The sequence below is a fragment of the Cherax quadricarinatus genome, chromosome 5 (assembly GCF_038502225.1).
Source record: "Cherax quadricarinatus isolate ZL_2023a chromosome 5, ASM3850222v1, whole genome shotgun sequence".
Taxonomy (NCBI): domain Eukaryota; kingdom Metazoa; phylum Arthropoda; class Malacostraca; order Decapoda; family Parastacidae; genus Cherax; species Cherax quadricarinatus.
In genome coordinates this window covers 9,655,157-9,662,656 of record NC_091296.1, presented here as the reverse complement: position 1 = coordinate 9,662,656, position 7,500 = coordinate 9,655,157, and the positions used below count along the sequence as shown (strand labels likewise).

At 39.7% G+C, this 7,500-nt stretch overlaps 1 protein-coding gene across 1 annotated transcript in view; it reads left to right on the top strand.

The window, feature by feature from the left end:
* The first annotated feature begins 350 nt into the window (after positions 1 to 350).
* kcc (solute carrier family 12 member kcc) overlaps positions 351 to 7,500 on the top strand; it is a 489,611-nt gene continuing 482,461 nt past the window's right edge. Inside the window, exon 1 of the mRNA XM_070099766.1 lies at positions 351 to 504. The gene's annotated coding sequence lies outside the window, so the exon portion shown is untranslated. The remainder of the gene's footprint in view (positions 505 to 7,500) is intronic.

The following is a 7,500-nucleotide window of genomic DNA, read 5'->3' as shown; positions in this document are numbered from 1 at the left end:
GCAAGGCGGTTCGAGTCCGCACCACTTCTCCCTCTCATACTAAAAGGATTAATATTAAACAAGCCAACTTGACCTCCGCCCCCGAAACAACACTTCTTACCTCACCTCTCTCTGTGCATGTGTAGATTAACCTCCTTTCTCATTGTAATCTTTCGTAAGCCATCTTAGTAAACACGAAAGATCTCAAGCAGGTTTCCGCTCTCCTGTTTTCCCCTCTTTCATTATTCATTTTGTGTGGTGTGGTAAATTGAATGATCTGTTATTCATACAGGAAGAGGTGTGGTCTCAGCAGTTATTTGGTATATAGTGGTGGTTTTTGTCCTTGATCCAGTGCTAGTGCAGGTTGATGCAGTGCTAGTGCAGGTTGATCCAGTGCTAGTGCAGGTTGATGCAGTGCTAGTGCAGGTTGATGCAGTGCTAGTGCAGGTTGATCCAGTGCTAGTGCAGGTTGATCCAGTGCTAGTGCAGGTTGATCCAGTGCTAGTGCAAGTTGATGCAGTACTGGTAGAATCTCACGAGTGAATTTAGTGGTTATAATCGTAACAACAATTTTTAAAGGGGTGGACCGGTAAGCCAGCTGAAGGCCTCGATCAGATGACCAAAAAAAAGCCTCACCGGCGGCTCATTAAATGACTACGACCCGCGTCAAGAAACACTTGTCCTGTTTCCCGACAAATCTTCCCTAACCTCGGACGAATGAGAGGGAGTGCAAGGTAGTGGCCTAAGTTGCAAGTGTCTGTGATGGAAGACACGAGTTGAAAAGTGGTTACAGACGAGGGTGAAATGATTTAAGTTGCCGAACACTGGAACATTGGAAGAAAGAAGTGTGTTGGCAGTGTTGACAGTAAGTGTGTTGGCAGTGTGTTGATAGTAAGTGTGTTGGCAGTGTGTTGATAGTAAGTGTGTTGGCAGTGTGTTGACAGTAAGTGTGTTGGCAGTGTGTTGACAGTAAGTGTGTTGGCAGTGTGTTGACAGTAAGTGTGTTGGCAGTGTGTTGACAGTGTGTTGGCAGTGTGTTGACAGTGTTGACAGTGTCCTCACCAAGCAAGATGGTGTTTAGGACTTGCCTGGTGTGATATAAAAGGCAGTCTTCAAATTCCATTATTTATTCTCTGAGTTAATGAGAATTTATAGAATTTATGGTTAATGGTTTAAATACCGTGGATAAATTCTGCTTCTCAGATTACGCTGCTAAAACTACGACCACTTATTAGTGGTGTTGAGGGAGTTACTTAACACTTACACGGAGTTGCTTAAAGTAACTCTTTGTAAATGTTACAGTAACTCCGTGTAAATGTTACAGTAACTCCGTGTAAATGTTACAGTAACTCCGTGTAAATGTTACAGTAACTCCGTGTAAATGCTTGACTCTTAAACACACAGATCAACCCGCATCCCCTCGTTTTCCCTGTGGTCTGTTTAACCGGTGTCATCTGAGTCAGTTGGCCAGGATATACATATTTCCTGGTCTCTGTGAGAGCTACGAACATCGCCTTATATCACCTCCACCCAAAAAACTTGATTATTATTAGTATTATTATTATTATTATTATTGCATTATTTTCACTTTTTATGACGTTTATTGAGCGTTTTTTTTTTTAGGAAAGTTCAGTTTTCCTACTAAAACTGTGTTGTGTGTGATTAAAACGTTATAATGTAAAGTTGCCAGGGAGGATAAGAATGTAAAGTTGCCAGGGAGGATAAGAATGTAAAGTTGCCAGGGAGGATAAGGATGTAAAGTTGCCAGGGAGGATAATATATAAAGTTGCCAGCAAGGATAAGAATGTAAAGTTGCCAGGGAGGATAAGAATGTAAAGTTGCCAGGGAGGATAAGAATGTAAAGTTGCCAGGGAGGATAAGAATGTAAAGTTGCCAGGGAGGATAAGAATGTAAAGTTGCCAGGGAGGATAAAAATGTAAAGTTGCCATGGAGGATAAGAATGTAAAGTTGCCAGGGAGGATAAGAATGTAAAGTTGCCAGGGAGGATAAGTATATAAAGTTGCCAGGGAGGATAAGAATGTAAAGTTGCCAGGGAGGATAAGAATGTAAAGTTGCCAGGGAGGATAAGTATACAAAGTTGCCAGGGAGGATAAGAATGTAAAGTTGCCAGGGAGGATAAGAATGTAAAGCTGCCAGGGAGGATAAGAATGTAAAGTTGCCAGGGAGGATAAGAATGTAAAGTTGCCAGGGAGGATAAGAATGTAAAGTTGCCAGGGAGGATAAGAAAGTAAGGTTGCCATTGAGGATAAGAATGTAAGGTTGTCAGGGAGGATAAGTATATAAAGTTGCCAGGGAGGATAAGAATGTAAAGTTGTCAGGGAGGATAAGAATGTAATGTTGCCAGGGACTATAAGTATATAAAGTTGCCAGGGAGGATAAGAATGTAAAGCTGCCAGGGAGGATAAGAATGTAAAGTTGCCAGGAAGGATAAGTATATAAAGTTGCCAGGGAGGATAAGAATGTAAAGTTGCCAGGGAGGATAAGAATGTAAAGCTGCCAGGGAGGATAAGAATGTAAAGTTGCCAGGGAGGATAAGAATGTAAAGTTGCCAGGGAGGATAAGAATGTAAAGTTGCCAGGGAGGATAAGAATGTAAAGTTGCGAGGGAGGATAAGAATGTAAGGTTGCCTGGGAGGATAAGTATATAAAGTTGCCAGGGAGGATAAGAATGTAAAGTTGCCAGGGAGGATAAGAATGTAAGGTTGTCAGGGAGGATAAGAATGTAAGGTTGCCAGGGAGGATAAGTATATAAAGTTGCCAGGGAGGATAAGAATGTAAATTGCCAGGGAGGATAAGTATATAAAGTTGCCAGGGAGGATAAGAATGTAAAGCTGCCAGGGATGATAAGAATGTAAAGTTGCCAGGGAGGATAAGTATATAAAGTTGCCAGGGAGGATAAGAATGTAAAGTTGCCAGGGAGGATAAGAATGTAAAGTTGCCATGGAGGATAAGAATGTAAAGTTGCCAGGGAGGATAAGAATGTAAAGTTGCCAGGGAGGATATGAATGTAAAGTTGCCAGGGTGGATAAGAATGTAAAGTTGCCAGGGAGGATAAGAATGTAAAGTTGCCAGGGAGGATAAGAATGTGAAGTTGCCAGGGAGGATAAGAATGTAAAGTTGCCAGGGAGGATAAGAATGTAAAGTTGACAGGGAGCATAAGAATGTAAAGTTGCCAGGGAGGATAAGAATGTAAAGTTGCCAGGGAGGATAGGTATATAAAGTTGCCAGGGAGGATAAGAATGTAAAGTTGCCAGGGAGGATAAGAATGTAAAGCTGCGAGGGAGGATAAGAATGTAAAGTTGCCAGGGAGGATAAGTATATAAAGTTGCCAGGGAGGATAAGAATGTAAAACTGCCAGGGAGGATAAGTATATAAAGTTGCCAGGGAGGCTAAGAATGTAAAGTTGCCAGGGAGGATAAGAATGTAAAGTTGCCAGGGAGGATAAGAATGTAAAGCTGCCAGGGAGAACAATACTGTAAAGTTGCCAGGGAGGATAAGTATATAAAGTTGCCAGGGAGGATAAGAATGTAAAGTTGTCATTGAGGATAATGTAAAGTTGCCAGGGAGGATAAGAATGTAAAGTTGCCAGGGAGGATAAGTATATAAAGTTGCCAGGGAGGATAAGGATGTAAAGTTGCCAGGGAGGATAAGTATAGAAAGTTGCCAGGGAGGATAAGAATGTAAAGTTGCCAGGGAGGATAAGAATGTAAAGTTGCTAGGGAGGATAAGAATGTAAAGTTGCCAGGGAGGATAAGAATGTAAAGCTGCCAGGGAGGATAAGAATGTAAAGTTGCCAGGGAGGATAAGAATGTAAAGTTGACAGGGAGGATAAGAATGTAAGGTTGCCAGGGAGGATAAGTATATAAAGTTGCCAGGGAGGATAAGAATGTAAAGCTGCCAGGGAGGATAAAAATGTAAAGTTGCCATGGAGGATAAGAATGTAAAGTTGCCAGGGAGGATAAGAATGTAAGGTTGCCAGGAAGTATAAGAATGTAAGGTTGCCAGGGAGGATAAGTATATAAATTGCCAGGGAGGATAATGTAAAGTTGCCAGGGAGGATATGAATGTAAAGTTGCCAGGGAGGATAAGTATATAAAGTTGCAAGGGAGGATAAGAATGTAAAGTTGCCAGGGAGGATAAGTATATAAAGTTGCCAGGGAGGATAAGAATGTAAAGCTGCCAGGGAAGATAAGAATGTAAAGTTGCCAGGGAGGATAAGTATATGAAGTTGCCAGAGAGGATAAGAATGTAAAGTTGCCAGGGAGGATAAGAATGTAAAGCTGCCAGGGAGGATAAGAATGTAAAGTTGCCAGGGAGGATAAGAATGTAAAGTTGCCAGGGAGGATAAGAATGTAAAGTTGCCAGGGAGGATAAGAATGTAAAGCTGCCAGGGAGGATAAGAATGTAAAGTTGCCAGGGAGGATAAGAATGTAAAGTTGTCAGGGAGGATAAGAATGTAAAGCTGCCAGGGAGGATAAGAATGTGAAGCTGCCAGGGAGGATAAGAATGTAAAGTTGCCAGGGAGGATAAGAATGTAAAGTTGCCAGGGAGGATAAGAATGTAAAGCTGCCAGGGAGGATAAAAATGTAAAGCTGCCAGGGAGGATAAGAATGTAAAGCTGCCAGGGAGGATAAGAATGTAAAGTTGCCAGGGAGGATAAGTATATAAAGTTGCCAGGGAGGATAAGAATGTAAAGCTGCCAGGGAGGATAAGAATGTAAAGCTGCCAGGGAGGATAAGAATGTAAAGTTGCCAGGGAGGATAAGAATGTAAAGTTGCCAGGGAGGATAAGAATGTAAAGCTGCCAGGGAGGATAAGAATGTAAAGTTGCCAGGGAGGATAAGAATGTAAAGTTGTCAGGGAGGATAAGAATGTAAAGTTGCCAGGGAGGATAAGAATGTAAAGTTGCCAGGGAGGATAAGAATGTAAAGTTGCCAGGGAGGATAATGTAAATTTGCCAGGGAGGATAAGAATGTAAAGTTGACAGGGAGGATAAGAATGTAAAGTTGCCAGGGAGGATAAGTATATAAAGTTGCCAGGGAGGATAAGAATGTAAAGTTGCCAGGGAGGATTAGAATGTAAAGTTGCCAGGGAGGATAAGAATGTAAAGTTGCCAGGAAGGATAAGAATGTAAAGTTGCCAGGGAGGATAAGAATGTAAAGTTGCCAGGGAGGATAAGAATGTAAAGTTGCCAGGGAGGATAAGAATGTAAAGCTGCCAGGGAGAACAATACTGTAAAGTTGCCAGGGAGGATAAGTATATAAAGTTGCCAGGGAGGATAAGTATATAAAGTTGCCAGGGAGGATAAGAATGTAAAGTTGCCAGGGAGGATAAGAATGTAAAGTTGCCAGGGAGGGTAAGTATATAAAGTTGCCAGGGAGGATAAGAATGTAAAGTTGCCAGGGAGGATAAGGATGTAAAGTTGCCAGGGAGGATAAGAATGTAAAGTTGCCAGGGAGGATAAGTATATAAAGTTGCCAGGGAGGATAAGAATATAAAGTTGTCAGGGAGGATAAGAATGTAAAGTTGTCAGGGAGGATAATGTAAAGTTGCCAGGGAGGATAATGTAAAGTTGCCAGGGAGGATAATGTAAAGTTGCCGGGGAGGATAATGTAAAGTTGCCAGGGAGGATAATGTAAAGTTGCCAGGGAGGATAATGTAAAGTTGCCAGGGAGGATAATGTAAAGTTGCCAGGGAGGGTAATGTAAAGTTGCCAGGGAGGATAATGGAAAGTTGCCAGGGAGGATAATGTAAAGTTGCCAGGGAGGATAATGTAAAGTTGCCAGGGAGGATAATGGAAAGTTGCCAGGGAGGATAATGGAAAGTTGCCAGGGAGGATAATGGAAAGTTGCCAGGGAGGATAATGGAAAGTTGCCAGGGAGGATAATGGAAAGTTGCCAGGGAGAGTAATAATGCACTGTAATAACGAAGTTACTGTAATATATAAGTTACTAATAACTAAATCACTATAACTAGGTCACTATAGTAACTATTTCACTGTAATAAAAAGGTCACTATAACAACTAGGTCACTGTAATAATCAGGCCACTGTAATAACTAAGTTACTATTATTAGGTCACTTAATAACTAGGTCACTGTAACAACTAGGTCACTTAATTACTAGGCCATTGTTTTAACTAGATTATTGTAATAACTAGGTCACCTACTGGGTCATTGTAATAACTAGGTCACTATAATGATATTGTAATAACTAGGTCACTATAATTATATTGTAATAACTAGGTCACTATAATTATATTGTAATAACTAGGTCACTATAATTATATTGTAATAACTAGGTCACTATAATTATATTGTAATAACTAGGTCACTATAATTATATTGTAATAACTAGGTCTCTATAATTATATTGTAATAACTAGGTCACTATAACTATATCATTGTAATAACTAGGTCACTGTAATTATATTGTAATAACTAGGTCATTATAACTATATTATTTAATAACTAGGTCACTATAACTATATTATTGTAATAACTAGGTCACTATAACTATATCATTGTAATAACTAGGTCACTGTAATAACTAGGTCACTATAATAACTAGGTCACTGTAACTAGGTTGCTGTTATAGCTAGGTCACTATAATAATTAGGTCACTGTAATAACTAGGTCACTATAATAGCTAGGTTACTAATAACTAGGTCACTATAACTAGGTCACTTTAATAAGTAGGTCACTGTACTAACTAGGTCACAATACCTGTCACTATTAACTGGGTCACTGTAATAATTGTCACTATACCTGGGTTACTGTAATTAGGTCATTATAACTAGGTCACTAATAAGGTCACTATACCTCGGTCACTGTAATAAGGTCACTCTATCTAGGTCACTGTACTAACTAGATTACTTAATAACTAGGTAACTATAACTAGGTCACTTAATTAGGTCACTGTAATAACTAGGTCACTGTAATAACTAGGTCACTGAAATAACTAGGTCACTGTAATAACTAGGTTATTGTAATAACAAGGTCATTTTATTAACATGGTCATTTATTAAGTAGGTCACTGCAATAACTAGATCACTGTAATAACTGCGTCACTTAATAAGTAGGTCACTATAACTAGGTCACTATAAATGAGTTACTTAATAACTAGGTCACTGTAATTGTCACTGTAATAATTAAGTCATAACTGGGTCACTGTGATAATTAAATCACTGTAATAACTAGTTCACTGTAATACCTAGGTCACTATATTAACTAGGTCGCTGTACTAGGTCACTATAACAACTAGGTCTCTTAACTAAGTCACTATAACTAGGTCACTGTAACAACTAGGTCACTATAATTGTCACTAATAACCAGGTTGTACAAGAATGGTATATAATACCGACAAGATGAAATTAAGACACATGTGCAACATCTGGGTATCTTTATTGTAGACGTTTCGCCATCCAGTGGCTTTATCAATACAAATTCCAGGACATAACTTGAAGACAGTAGAACTATGTACAGAAGATGAGGTAATCAGTCCC